Source organism: Pseudophryne corroboree, chromosome 6 (genome assembly GCF_028390025.1).
Source record: "Pseudophryne corroboree isolate aPseCor3 chromosome 6, aPseCor3.hap2, whole genome shotgun sequence".
NCBI lineage: Eukaryota > Metazoa > Chordata > Amphibia > Anura > Myobatrachidae > Pseudophryne > Pseudophryne corroboree.
The window spans coordinates 709,914,921-709,929,989 of record NC_086449.1 but is presented as its reverse complement, the minus strand read 5'-3'; positions in this window follow the sequence as shown (position 1 = coordinate 709,929,989).

Below are 15,069 nucleotides of genomic sequence, written 5' to 3'. Positions count from 1 at the left end.
GGGAGAAAAAGCTACCAGTGGTCTTTCCCCCATCTGATGAATTAAATGAGGTGTGTGAAGAAGCGTGGGCTTCCCCCGATAAGAAACTGGTAATTTCTAAAAAGTTACTAATGGCGTACACTTTCCCGCCAGAGGACAGGTCACGTTGGGAGACATCCCCTAGGGTGGATAAAGCGCTCACACGTCTGTCAAAAAAGGTGGCACTACCGTCTCCGGACACGGCCGCCCTAAAGGAGCCTGCGGATAGAAAGCAGGAGGCTATCCTGAAGTCTGTATATACACACTCAGGAATTATACTGAGACCGGCTATTGCTTCAGCATGGATGTGCAGTGCTGCAGCTGCGTGGTCAGATTCCCTGTCGGAAAACATTGATACCCTAGACAGGGACACTATATTGCTAACCGTAGAGCATATTAAAGACGCTGTCTTATACATGAGAGATGCACAGAGGGATATTTGCCGGCTGGCATCTAAAATAAACGCAATGTCCATTTCTGCCAGGAGAGGATTGTGGACTCGGCAGTGGACAGGAGATACAGATTCTAAAAGGCACATGGAAGTTTTGCCTTACAAGGGTGAGGAGTTGTTTGGGGATGGTCTCTCGGACCTCGTTTCCACAGCGACAGCTGGGAAGTCAGCATTTTTACCCCATGTTCCCTCACAGCCAAAGAAAGCACCGTATTATCAGGTACAGTCCTTTGGGCCCCAGCAAGGCAAGCGGGTTAGAGGCGCGTCCTTTCTGCCCAGAGGCAGAGGTAGAGGGAAAAAGCTGCAACATACAGCCAGTTCCCAGGAACAAAAGTCCTCCCCCGCTTCCTCTAAGTCCACCGCATGACGCTGGGGCTCCACAGGCGGAGCCAGGTACGGTGGGGGCCCGTCTCAAGAACTTCAGCGACCAGTGGGCTCACTCACGGGTGGATCCCTGGGTTCTACAAGTAGTATCTCAGGGGTACAAGCTGGAATTCGAGACGTCTCCCCCTCGCCGTTTCCTCAAATCTGCCTTGCCGACAGCTCCCCCGGACAGGGAGGCAGTGCTGGAGGCGATTCACAAGCTGTATTCTCAGCAGGTGATAATCAAGGTACCCCTCCTTCAACAAGGACGGGGTTACTATTCCACAATGTTTGAGGTACCGAAACCGGATGGTTCGGTGAGACCCATTTTAAATTTAAAATCCTTGAACACTTATATAAGAAGGTTCAAGTTCAAGATGGAATCGCTCAGGGCGGTGATTGCAAGCCTGGACGAGGGGGATTACATGATATCACTGGACATCAAGGATGCTTACCTGCATGTCCCCATTTACCCTCCTCACCAGGAGTACCTCAGATTTGTGGTACAGGACTGTCATTACCAATTCCAGACGTTGCCGTTTGGTCTGTCCACGGCACCGAGGGTATTTACCAAGGTAATGGCCGAAATGATGATACTCCTTCGGAAAAAGGGAGTTTTAATTATCCCGTACTTGGACGATCTCCTTATAAAGGCGAGGTCCAGGGAACAGTTGTTGATCGGAGTAGCACTAGCTCGGGGAGTGCTACAACAGCACGGCTGGATCCTGAATATTCCAAAGTCGCAGCTGGTTCCTACAACGCGTCTACTGTTCCTGGGGATGGTTCTGGACACAGAACAGAAAAAAGTGTTTCTCCCGAAGGAGAAGGCCGAGGAGTTGTCATCTCTAGTCAGAGACCTCCTAAAACCAAAACAGGTGTCGGTGCACCTCTGCACGCGGGTCCTGGGAAAGATGGTGGCTTCTTACGAAGCAATTCCATTCGGAAGGTTCCATGCAAGGATCTTTCAGTGGAATCTGTTGGACAAGTGGTCCGGATCGCATCTTCAGATGCATCGGCTGATAACCCTGTCTCCAAGGGCCAGGGTGTCGCTGCTGTGGTGGCTGCAGAGTGCTCATCTTCTAGAGGGCCGCAGATTCGGCATACAGGACTGGATCCTGGTGACCACGGATGCCAGCCTTCGAGGTTGGGGGGCAGTCACACAGGGAAGAAACTTCCAGGGACAATGGTCGAGTCAGGAGACTTCCCTACACATAAATATTCTGGAACTAAGGGCCATTTACAATGCCCTAAGTCAGGCAAGACCCCTGCTTCAACACCAGCCGGTGCTGATCCAGTCAGACAACATCACGGCGGTCGCCCATGTAAACCGACAGGGCGGCACAAGAAGCAGGATGGCGATGGCAGAAGCCACAAGGATTCTCCGATGGGCGGAAAATCATGTGTTAGCACTGTCAGCAGTGTTCATTCCCGGAGTGGACAACTGGGAAGCAGACTTTCTCAGCAGACACGACCTCCACCCGGGAGAGTGGGGACTTCATCCAGAAGTTTTCCAAATGATTGTACACCGGTGGGAAAGGCCACAGGTGGACATGATGGCGTCCCGCCTCAACAAAAAGCTAAAAAGATATTGCGCCAGGTCTAGGGACCCTCAGGCGATAGCTGTGGACGCTTTAGTGACACCGTGGGTGTACCAGTCGGTTTATGTGTTCCCTCTTCTTCCTCTCATACCCAAGGTACTGAGGATAATAAGAAGGAGAAGAGTAAGAACTATAATCATTGTTCCGGATTGGCCAAGAAGAGCTTGGTACCCAGAACTTCAAGAAATGATATCAGAGGAACCATGGCCTCTGCCGCTCAGACAGGACCTGCTGCAGCAGGGACCCTGTCTGTTCCAAGACTTACCGCGACTGCGTTTGACGGCATGGCGGATTAACGCCGGATCCTGAAGGAAAAGGGCATTCCGGAGGAAGTCATCCCTACGCTGATTAAAGCTAGGAAGGAGGTGACCGCAAACCATTATCACCGCATATGGCGAAAATATGTTGCGTGGTGTGAGGCCAGAAGGGCCCCAACGGAGGAATTTCAGCTGGGTCGATTTCTGCACTTCCTACAGTCAGGGGTGACTATGGGCCTCAAATTAGGTTCCATTAAGATTTCGGCTCTGTCGATTTTCTTCCAAAAAGAACTGGCTTCACTGCCTGAAGTTCAAACGTTTGTTAAAGGAGTGCTGCATATTCAGCCCCCTTTTGTGCCTCCAGTGGCACCTTGGGATCTCAACGTGGTGTTGGATTTCCTTAAGTCACATTGGTTTGAGCCACTTAAAACCGTGGAACTAAAATATCTCACGTGGAAAGTGGTCATGCTGTTGGCCTTGGCTTCGGCCAGGCGTGTGTCAGAAATGGCGGCTTTGTCATGTAAAAGCCCTTATCTGATTTTCCATATGGATAGGGCGGAATTGAGGACTCGTCCCCATTTTCTTCCTAAAGTGGTATCAGCTTTTCATTTGAACCAACCTATTGTGGTGCCTGCGGCTACTAAGGACTTGGAGGATTCCAAGTTGCTGGACGTAGTCAGGGCCCTGAAAATCTATGTTTCCAGGACGGCTGGAGTCAGGAAAACTGACTCGCTATTTATCCTGTATGCGCCCAACAAGCTGGGTGCTCCTGCTTCAAAGCAGTCTATTGCTCGCTGGATCTGTAGTACGATTCAACTTGCACATTCTGCGGCTGGACTGCCACATCCTAAATCTGTAAAAGCCCATTCCACGAGGAAAGTGGGCTCTTCTTGGGCGGCTGCCCGAGGGGTCTTGGCTTTACAACTTTGCCGAGCTGCTACTTGGTCGGGTTCAAACACATTTGCTAAATTCTACAAGTTTGATAGCCTGGCTGAGGAGGACCTTGAGTTTGCTCATTCGGTGCTGCAGAGTCATCCGCACTCTCCCGCCCGTTTGGGAGCTTTGGTATAATCCCCATGGTCCTTACGGAGTCCCCAGCATCCACTAGGACGTCAGAGAAAATAAGAATTTACTCACCGGTAATTCTATTTCTCGTAGTCCGTAGTGGATGCTGGGCGCCCATCCCAAGTGCGGATTGTCTGCAATACTTGTATATAGTTATTGCCTAACTAAAGGGTTATTGTTTGGAGCCATCTGTTTGAGAGGCTCAGTTGTTATTCATACTGTTCACTGGGTATAGTATCACGAGTTGTACGGTGTGATTGGTGTGACTGGTATGAGTCTTACCCGGGATTCCAAATCCTTTCCTTATTGTGTCAGCTCTTCCGGGCACAGTTTCCTAACTGAGGTCTGGAGGAGGGGCATAGAGGGAGGAGCCAGTGCACACCAGGTAGTCCTAAATCTTTCTTAGTTGTGCCCAGTCTCCTGCGGAGCCGTTATTCCCCATGGTCCTTACGGAGTCCCCAGCATCCACTACGGACTACGAGAAATAGAATTACCGGTGAGTAAATTCTTATTTTATCTATCCTGTTGTTACCGAAAGACTTATCCATTTTTTTTTTGTGCGTGTGTCTACCTGCCACTCTATACTGACCAAAGGTCCCCCTGGTGGGCCCATGAAAATCATAGCCACGTCCTCTACTGCTGGAGGGCGATGCCTAGTTGAGGTCACTGGGGTGGTTCATTATAGCAGGCTGCACAGTGCAGCTGCTTGCCGGGCAGTCATCGGGCCGTTGACTGACCCGGCTGATGGCTGTGGATGGTGGGATCAGTCTCTGTTCTGCCAATCACCCCACTTGCACTGGGCTGTCTGGCCTTATGTGTGTGTCTATACATATACTTATATATATATATATATATATATATATATATATGTGTGTGTGTACTATTTATGGGTTTGTATAATATGTATACAGTGTATATGTTTATGTATACTATGTATGTGTATACTATGTATTGTTATGTATACTATGTATATATATGTTACGTTCAGCATTTCAGTTGCTATGTCATGTCACATCTCAGCATGCCTTGCCACAGTTTTGCTGTTAGAGCAAGCTGGAACTGTAGCACGGCATACTGGGATGTTCAGTTCCATAGCAACTGGAGTCCTGGACATTGCCTACGCCTGCTGTATATGTATGCATACTGATTCTGTGCACATATACAGATGGAGCCGCGCTCATCTAAGGTGGCTCCACCGCAGGCGTGCACTCCCGGCGTGACTAGGTGATCTGTCCGCCTAGCCCCGCAGGAGTGCACAGAGACACTCTCCCATTCTAGTGAACGGGGCGCTTCTCCCTCACGGAAGCGCGCTCGCCCCAGATGGAGACGCTCTCCCATTCTAGTGAATGGGACGAGTCTCCGTCACGGACGCGCGGACGGAGATGCTCTAGCGATAGGCGCGCCCAGGCACAGACGGAGCCATGATTAGCGTGTCTCCACCTGTACTGTAAATATGTATATGTACACTATGTATAGGTATGTTTATGTGCTGGTCACACCCTTTCAGCAGGCCCCTGTCATTGCATTCCCCTGTGGGCCCTTTAAGACCCAGTCTGACACTGCCTCCTCTGACCGCGAAGGTCTCTCTGGCTGTTTGGTCCCCCCTGATGGTGGACAGTCTCCCCCGGGGTCCTGCTGTTGCCTGTGCCAGTGTTGCTCTTGATCCCCTATAGTGTCGTATCGCTGCACGATTCCCCTGCAAGCCGCAGCCTTCTTGGATCCTGAGCTCTGCTCCAGAGCGCTTCCGTGTACTGTGCCGGGTACCATTGCTCCGCTGAGCTGCTGGCTTGAGGGATATCCTCTACCGTCTGGCGGCTCCTGATTGCGGCTTCCTCTATGGTGACTGCTGCTGTTCTGTGGCTGCGCTTGCATTGGGGTTCTGTTCTGCTGACCTGCTCCTGCCTGCTTGTCGCTTCTCTGCTGCTGGTGTCTTCTGTCTGTTTCTATTTTGATTGCCGTATAATGGGGGTAATTCAGATCTGATCGCTAGGGTGCGTTTTTTGCATCCCTGCGATCAGGTAGTAGCCGCCTACAGGGGGAGGGGGAAATCGCTGTGCAGGGGTGCGATGCATGTGCAGGAGAGCTGCACAAACAGAAGTTTGTGCAGTCTCTGCACAGCCCAGGACTTACTCTTCCAGCGTGATGATCGGGGCCGGTACTGACGTCAGAAACACTCCCTTCAAACGCCTGGTCCCTCCTGCGTTTTTCCGGCCACTCGCTGAAAACGGTCAGTTGCCTCCCACATATGGCCTCTTCCTGTCAGTCACCTTGCGATCGCCCGTGCGATCGTTTTTCTCGCACATCCCCATTGCTGCGGAGCGACGCGCCTGCGCAATGCGGTGCATACGCATACGCAGTTCAGACCTGATCGCAGGCTGTACGAAAACACAGCCTAGCGATCAGGTCTGAATTAGGCCCAATGTGTCTGTGGGGCCCTGGTGACTGCTGTCCCGCTTTCTCGCTCCTGTGATACTGGACACCCTGATCTCCTTGAGGTCTGCTGGTGTTATGCTGTCATTATTTCCTTCTCTGTTGATCAAGTCATCCCAGTCTTAGTTTTAGTGCTATTCTATAGAGTCCTGCTCCTGATACTTACCTGCTGCAGTCTGGTTGTCGTTTGCTTGAACCGTTCTCTTCACTCGTTCGGCTGTCTCGCTGGCTTTCTATTTCCGTCTTCAGTTCAGTGTGACCCTATGTAGCTCCTGCCTATACCTTCAGTCTCCTGTTCCAGTTATCCTATGGATTTTTGCTATCACCTGCTCTGCTGATTTGGTCATCCAAGTCTCCTTTCAGGGCAACCCTGTGCAACTTTTCTGTTCTCCTACATTGGCTGTTCCTTCTGACCATGCTATGGAGCAGCTTCTCCAAGCCATTTTCCACTTTTATAACAGACTGATGGCTTGGATAGCTGAATTATCTGTGGCTGTCGGTTTCATTTTAAAATATGCAGAAGATGGGGGATGGGTCTGGTGAGCCCGGGTACTGTTTTTCTGTCCTGGATGACTTTGGTGTCACTGTCCCTGACCATTTGATCTCCTTGGACTCTCACTTAATATACTGGCCCAATCTTCTGGGATGTTTTGGGTCACCTTCGCTGCAATAGCTTCACCTGGTTGAACTTTTTATGTTCTGTTTTATTTTTATGTTTTTGTATTCTGTTTTGATTTGAGTGCACATGCGCTGCTATTGGTTTTTCCTTACTCTGTTATGGCTTTTATCTGTACGTTATGCTCTTATATTTTACTTGAATGTTTATATACGGTCCACTCCTGTTTACGTGTGTATGAATTTTCCCAGTATGTATAGTTTTCTCCCAATATTTTTTATTATATTTTTAGAGATATATTTTTGTATAGATTTATATATTTTTTTATATATAGTATATATTTTATTTTTCTACTTTATTATATATTTTATATATTATTTTAGATTTATATAGACTGTAAGCTCCTATGGGGCAGGGACTGATATGGATGACGTGTTATATATACAGCACTGCATTTATTTGTGGTACTATATAAAGAAACAATAATAAATATGCATGTATATCATGAACATATTATCGCGCCTCTAATTTTTTTTTTCAGGTGGACCATGTCCATGATTGAATTGTGAGGTCATCAGCTGTCATCCTTCATCTCTTCTGGGCTTCTGCGAGGTCATCTTTACTACAAAGCATACTCTGAAAATAGAACTGCAGGAGTAGTTAACCCAAGACAGGTAATTAATATTATTATTAATTACCGATAACGCTCAGGCTAGACTTCAGTTCTAGACCTGTAGAGGCGTGGTTATATGTTTCTGGTGTACATGGATATTTAATAGGTATGTTTTCTAGTAGGTGAAAAATGTTCATTTTCACCTACCTTTGTAGAAATGTAAGAATAATAGGCCCGTTAGTGCGAAATCACCCTGCCAAAATGCAACACAGTTTGTGTTTGAGCACTTGTGTGTTAGGACACCTGCAAGGACATATTTATACAACACTGTGGGGGTAGGTTTTCTAAGGTACGATTTATCAAAACTGGCCTTGATGGTGACCTTGATAAACTGTGTCTTATTGGGGTGTGGCCTGGATGGGCATGGAGTAAGACGTAAGTCTTACTGCTTTTCAGCCCAATAACTCTGTTTATCTATCCTGTTGCCACCGAAAGACTCATCCATTTTTTTTTGGTGCAAGCGTGTGTCTACCTGCCACTCTATACTGACCAAAGGGTCTCCTCCAGCTCCAGACTGCTGGTCGCCATCTTTCAGGGCTCTTCTGCTCAGGCTTGGACTGGGCTGTGAATGGGTATTTAAGGTAATCCCTGGTGGTCCCATGAAAATCATAGCCACGTCCTCTACCGCCGGAGGGCGATGCCTAGTTGAGGTCACTGGGGTGGTTCATTATAGCAGGCTGCACAGTGCAGCTGCTTGCCGGGCAGTCATCGGGCCGTTGACTGACGCGGCTGATGGCTGTGGATGGTGGGATCAGTCTCTGTTCTGCCAATCACCCCACTTGCACTGGGCTGTCTGGCCTTATGTGTGTGTCTATACATATATATGTGTGTGTGTGTGTGTGTGTGTGTGTGTGTGTGTGTGTGTGTGTGTGTGTGTGTGTGTGTGTGTACTATTTATGTATTTGTATAATATGTATACAGTGTATATGTTTATGTATACTATGTATGTGTATACTATGTATTGTTATGTATACTATGTATATGTATGTTACGTTCAGCATTTCAGTTGCTATGTCATGTCACATCTCAGCATGCCTTGCCACAGTTTTGCTGTTAGAGCAAGCTGAAACTGTAGCACGGCATACTGGGATGTTCAGTTCCATAGCAACTGGAGTCCTGGACATTGCCTACGCCTGCTGTATATGTATGCATACTGATTCTGTGCACATATACAGATGGAGCCGCGCTCATCTAAGGTGGCTCCACCGCAGGCGTGCACTCCCGGCGTGACTAGGTGATCTGTCCGCCTAGCCCCGCAGGAGTGCACAGAGACACTCTCCCATTCTAGTGAACGGGGCGCTTCTCCCTCACGGAAGCGCGCTCGCCCCAGATGGAGACGCTCTCCCATTCTAGTGAATGGGGCGAGTCTCCGTCACGGACGCGCGGACGGAGATGCTCTAGCGATAGGCGCGCCCAGGCACAGACGGAGCCATGATTAGCGTGTCTCCACCTGTACTGTAAGTATGTATATGTACACTATGTATAGGTATGTTTATGTGCTGGTCACACCCTTTCAGCATGCCCCTGTCATTGCATTCCCCTGTGGGCCCTTTAAGACCCAGTCTGACACTGCCTCCTCTGACCGCGAAGGTCTCTCTGGCTGTTTGGTCCCCCCTGATGGTGGACAGTCTCCCCCGGGGTCCTGCTGTTGCCTGTGCCAGTGTTGCTCTTGATCCCCTATAGTGTCGTGTCGCTGCACGATTCCCCTGCAAGCCGCAGCCTTCTTGGATCCTGAGCTCTGCTCCATAGCGCTTCCGTGTACTGTGCCGGGTACCATTGCTCCACTGAGCTGCTGGCTTGAGGGATATCCTCTACCGTCTGGCGGCTCCTGATTGCGGCTTCCTCTATGGTGACTGCTGCTGTTCTGTGGCTGTGCTTGCATTGGGGTTCTGTTCTGCTGACCTGCTCCTGCCTGCTTGTCGCTTCTCTGCTGCTGGTGTCTTCTGTCTGTTTCTATTTTGATTGCCGTATAATGGGGGTAATTCAGATCTGATCGCTAGGGTGCGTTTTTTGCATCCCTGCGATCAGGTAGTAGCCGCCTACAGGGGGAGGGGGAAATCGCTGTGCAGGGGTGCGATGCATGTGCAGGAGAGCTGCACAAACAGAAGTTTGTGCAGTCTCTGCACAGCCCAGGACTTACTCTTCCAGCGTGATGATCGGGGCCGGTACTGACGTCAGAAACACTCCCTTCAAACGCCTGGTCCCTCCTGCGTTTTTCCGGCCACTCGCTGAAAACGGTCAGTTGCCTCCCACATATGGCCTCTTCCTGTCAGTCACCTTGCGATCGCCCGTGCGATCGTTTTTCTCGCACATCCCCATTGCTGCGGAGCGACGCGCCTGCGCAATGCGGTGCATACGCATACGCAGTTTAGACCTGATCGCAGGCTGTACGAAAACACAGCCTAGCGATCAGGTCTGAATTAGGCCCAATGTGTCTGTGGGGCCCTGGTGACTGCTGTCCTGCTTTCTCGCTCCTGTGATACTGGACACCCTGATCTCCTTGAGGTCTGCTGGTGTTATGCTGTCATTATTTCCTTCTCTGTTGATCAAGTCATCCCAGTCTTAGTTTTAGTGCTATTCTATAGAGTCCTGCTCCTGATACTTACCTGCTGCAGTCTGGTTGTCGTTTGCTTGAACCGTTCTCTTCACTCGTTCGGCTGTCTCGCTGGCTTTCTATTTCCGTCTTCAGTTCAGTGTGACCCTATGTAGCTCCTGCCTATACCTTCAGTCTCCTGTTCCAGTCATCCTATGGATTTTTGCTATCACCTGCTCTGCTGATTTGGTCATCCAAGTCTCCTTTCAGGGCAACCCTGTGCAACTTTTCTGTTCTCCTACATTGGCTGTTCCTTCTGACCATGCTATGGAGCAGCTTCTCCAAGCCATTTTCCACTTTTATAACAGACTGATGGCTTGGATAGCTGAATTATCTGTGGCTGTCGGTTTCATTTTAAAATATGCAGAAGATGGGGGATGGGTCTGGTGAGCCCGGGTACTGTTTTTCTGTCCTGGATGACTTTGGTGTCACTGTCCCTGACCATTTGATCTCCTTGGACTCTCACTTAATATACTGGCCCAATCTTCTGGGATGTTTTGGGTAACCTTCGCTGCAATAGCTTCACCTGGTTGAACTTTTTATGTTCTGTTTTATTTTTATGTTTTTGTATTCTGTTTTGATTTGAGTGCACATGCGCTGCTATTGGTTTTTCCTTACTCTGTTATGGCTTTTATCTGTACGTTATGCTCTTATATTTTGCTTGAATGTTTATATACGGTCCACTCCTGTTTACGTGTGTATGAATTTTCCCAGTATGTATAGTTTTCTCCCAATATTTTTTATTATATTTTTAGAGATATATTTTTGTATAGATTTATATTTTTTTTTATATATAGTATATATTTTATTTTTCTACTTTATTATATATTTTATATATTATTTTAGATTTATATAGACTGTAAGCTCCTATGGGGCAGGGACTGATATGGATGACGTGTTCTATATACAGCACTGCATTTATTTGTGGTACTATATAAAGAAACAATAATAAATATGCATGTATATCATGAACATATTATCGCGCCTCTAATTTTTTTTTCAGGTGGACCATCTCCATGATTGAATTGTGAGGTCATCAGCTGTCATCCTTCATCTCTTCTGGGCTTCTGCGAGGTCATCTTTACTACAAAGAATACTCTGAAGATAGAACCGCAGGAGTAGTTAACCCAAGACAGGTAATTCATATTATTATTAATTACCGATAACGCTCAGGCTAGACTTCAGTTCTAGACCTGTAGAGGCGTGGTTATATGTTTCTGGTGTACATGGATATTTAATAGGTATGTTTTCTAGTAGGTGAAAATGTTCATTTTCACCTACCTTTGTAGAAATGTAAGGATAATAGGCCCGTTAGTGCGAAATCACCCTGCCAAAATGCAACACAGTTTGTGTTTGAGCACTTGTGTGTTAGGACACCTGCAAGGACATATTTATACAACACTGTGGGAGTAGGTTTTCTAAGGTACGATTTATCAAAACTGGCCTTGATGGTGACCTTGATAAACTGTGTCTTATTGGGGTGTGGCCTGGATGGGCATGGAGTAAGACGTAAGTCTTACTGCTTTGCAGCCCGATAACTCTGTTTATCTATCCTGTTGCTACCGAAAGACTCATCCATTTTTTTTTTTGTGCAAGCGTGTGTCTACCTGCCACTCTATACTGACCAAAGGGTCTCCTCCAGCTCCAGACTGCTGGTCGCCATCTTTCCGGCATCTTCTGCTCAGGCTTGGACTGGGCTGTGAATGGGTATTTAAGGTAATCCCTGGTGGGCCCATGAAAATCATAGCCACGTCCTCTACTGATGGAGGGCGATGCCTAGTTGAGGTCACTGGGGTGGTTCATTATAGCAGGCTGCACAGTGCAGCTGCTTGCCGGGCAGTCATCGGGCCGTTGACTGACCCGGCTGATGGCTGTGGATGGTGGGATCAGTCTCTGTTCTGCCAATCACCCCACTTGCACTGGGCTGTCTGGTCTTATGTGTGTGTCTATACATATACATATATATATATATATATATATATATATATATATATGTGTGTGTGTACTATTTATGTATTTGTATAATATGTATACAGTGTATATGTTTATGTATACTATGTATGTGTATACTATGTATTGTTATGTATACTATGTATATGTATGTTACGTTCAGCATTTCAGTTGCTATGTCATGTCACATCTCAGCATGCCTTGCCACAGTTTTGCTGTTAGAGCAAGCTGTAACTGTAGCACGGCATACTGGGATGTTCAGTTCCATAGCAACTGGAGTCCTGGACATTGCCTACGCCTGCTGTATATGTATGCATACTGATTCTGTGCACATATACAGATGGAGCCGCGCTCATCTAAGGTGGCTCCACCGCAGGCGTGCACTCCCGGCGTGACTAGGTGATCTGTCCGCCTAGCCCCGCAGGAGTGCACAGAGACACTCTCCCATTCTAGTGAACGGGGCGCTTCTCCCTCACGGAAGCGCGCTCGCCCCAGATGGAGACGCTCTCCCATTCTAGTGAATGGGGCGAGTCTCCGTCGCGGACGCGCAGACGGAGATGCTCTAGCGATAGGCGCGCCCAGGCACAGACGGAGCCATGATTAGCGTGGCTCCACCTGTACTGTAAGTATGTATATGTACACTATGTATAGGTATGTTAATGTACTGGTCACACCCTTTCAGCAGGCCCCTGTCATTGCATTCCCCTGTGGGCCCTTTAGGACCCAGTCTGACACTGCCTCCTCTGACCGCCAGAGCCGGCCTTAGGCATAGGCAAACTAGGCAAATGCCTAGGGCATTTGGTATGCTTAGGGGCACCAGCAGCTTCTGCTGATTAAAATGATATGCGGCATGCCTATATTCTGTGTGTGACTGCGGCTGTATCTGCATACGAAATGCTACGTTACAGTATATGCCTGGAAATCACTGTAATGTATGCAGATACAGCCGCAGTCACACACAGAATATAGGCATGCTGCATATCATTTTAATCAGCAGAAGCTGCGTGTGCATCCTAGACACATAGTAATGCAAATAATATGAGGCATTTTCATAAACAAAAGGCGCCTGATGTTAGCAGAGCTGCCAGCTGACTCATGCCAGGCATCTCCTGCAGAACTTGCGCCGGTGCTAGGGGGCACCAGCCAAAATCTTGCCTAGGGCATCATATTGGTTAGGGCCGGCTCTGCTGACCGCGAAGGTCTATCTGGCTGTTTGGTCTCCCCTGATGGTGGACAGTCTCCCCCTGGGTCCTGCTGTTGCCTGTGTCAGTGTTGCTCTTGATCCCCTATAGTGTTGTGTCGCTGCACGATTCCCCTGCAAGCCGCAGCCTTCTTGGATCCTGAGCTCTGCTCCAGAGTGCTTCCGTGTACTGTGCCGGGTACCATTGCTCCACTGAGCTGCTGGCTTGAGGGATATCCTCTACCGTCTGGCGGCTCCTGATTGCGGCTTCCTCTATGGTGACTGCTGCTGTTCTGTGGCTGCGCTTGCATTGGGGTTCTGTTCTGCTGACCTGCTCCTGCCTGCTTGTCGCTTCTCTGCTGCTGGTGTCTTCTGTCTGTTTCTATTTTGATTGCCGTATAATGGGGGTAATTCAGATCTGATCGCTAGGGTGCGTTTTTTGCATCCCTGCGATCAGGTAGTAGCCGCCTACAGGGGGAGGGGGAAATCGCTGTGCAGGGGTGCGATGCATGTGCAGGAGAGCTGCTTAAACAGAAGTTTGTGCAGTCTCTGCACAGCCCAGGACTTACTCTTCCAGCGTGATGAGCGGGGCCGGTACGGACGTCAGAAACACTCCCTTCAAACTCCTGGTCCCTCCTGCGTTTTTCCGGCCACTCCCTGAAAACGGTCAGTTGCCACCCACATATGGCCTCTTCCTGTCAGTCACCTTGCGATCGCCCGTGCGATCGCTTTTCTCGCACATCCCCATTGCTGCGGAACGACGCGCCTGCGCATTGCGGTGCATACGCATACGCAGTTCAGACCTGATCGCAGGCTGTACGAAAACACAGCCTAGCGATCAGGTCTGAATTAGGCCCAATGTGTCTGTGGGGCCCTGGTGACTGCTGTCCTGCTTTCTCGCTCCTGTGATACTGGACACCCTGATCTCCTTGAGGTCTGCTGGTGTTAAGCTGTCATTATTTCCTTCTCTGTTGATCTAGTCATCCCAGTCTTAGTTTTAGTGCTATTCTATAGAGTCCTGCTCCTGATACTTACCTGCTGCAGTCTGGTTGTCGTTTGCTTGAACCGTTCTCTTCACTCGTTCGTCTGTCTCGCTGGCTCTGTATTTCCGTCTTCAGTTCAGTGTGACCCTATGTAGCTCCTGCCTATACCTTCAGTCTCCTGTTCCAGTTATCCTATGGATTTTTGCTATCACCTGCTCTGCTGATTTGGTCATCCCAGTCTCCTTTCAGGGCTACCGTGTGCAACTTTTCTGTTCTCCTACATTGGCTGTTCCTTCTGACCATGCTATGGAACAGCTTCTCCAAGCCATTTTCCACTTTTATAAAATATGCAGAAGATGGGGGATGGGTCTGGTGAGCCCGGGTACTGTTTTTCTGTCCTGGATGACTTTGGTGTCACTGTCCCTGACCAGTTGATCTCCTTGGACTCTCACTTAATATACTGGCCAAATCTTCTGGGATGTTTTGGGTCACCTTCGCTGCAATAGCTTTCACCTGGTTGAACTTTTTATGTTCTGTTTTATTTTTATGTTTTTGTATTCTGTTTTGATTTGAGTGCACATGCGCTGCTATTGGTTTTTCCTTACTCTATTATGGCTTTTATCTGTACGTTATGCTCTTATATTTTACTTGAATGTTTATATATGGTCCACTCCTGTTTACGTGTGTATGAATTTTCCCAGTATGTATAGTTTTCTCCCAATATTTTTTATTATATTTTTAGAGATATATTTTTGTATAGATTTATATTTTTTTATATATAGTATATATTTTATTTCTCTAACGTCCTAGTGGATGCTGGGGACTCCGTAAGGACCATGGGGAATAGACGGGCTCCGCAGGAGACTGGGCACTCTAAGAAAGATTTAGTACT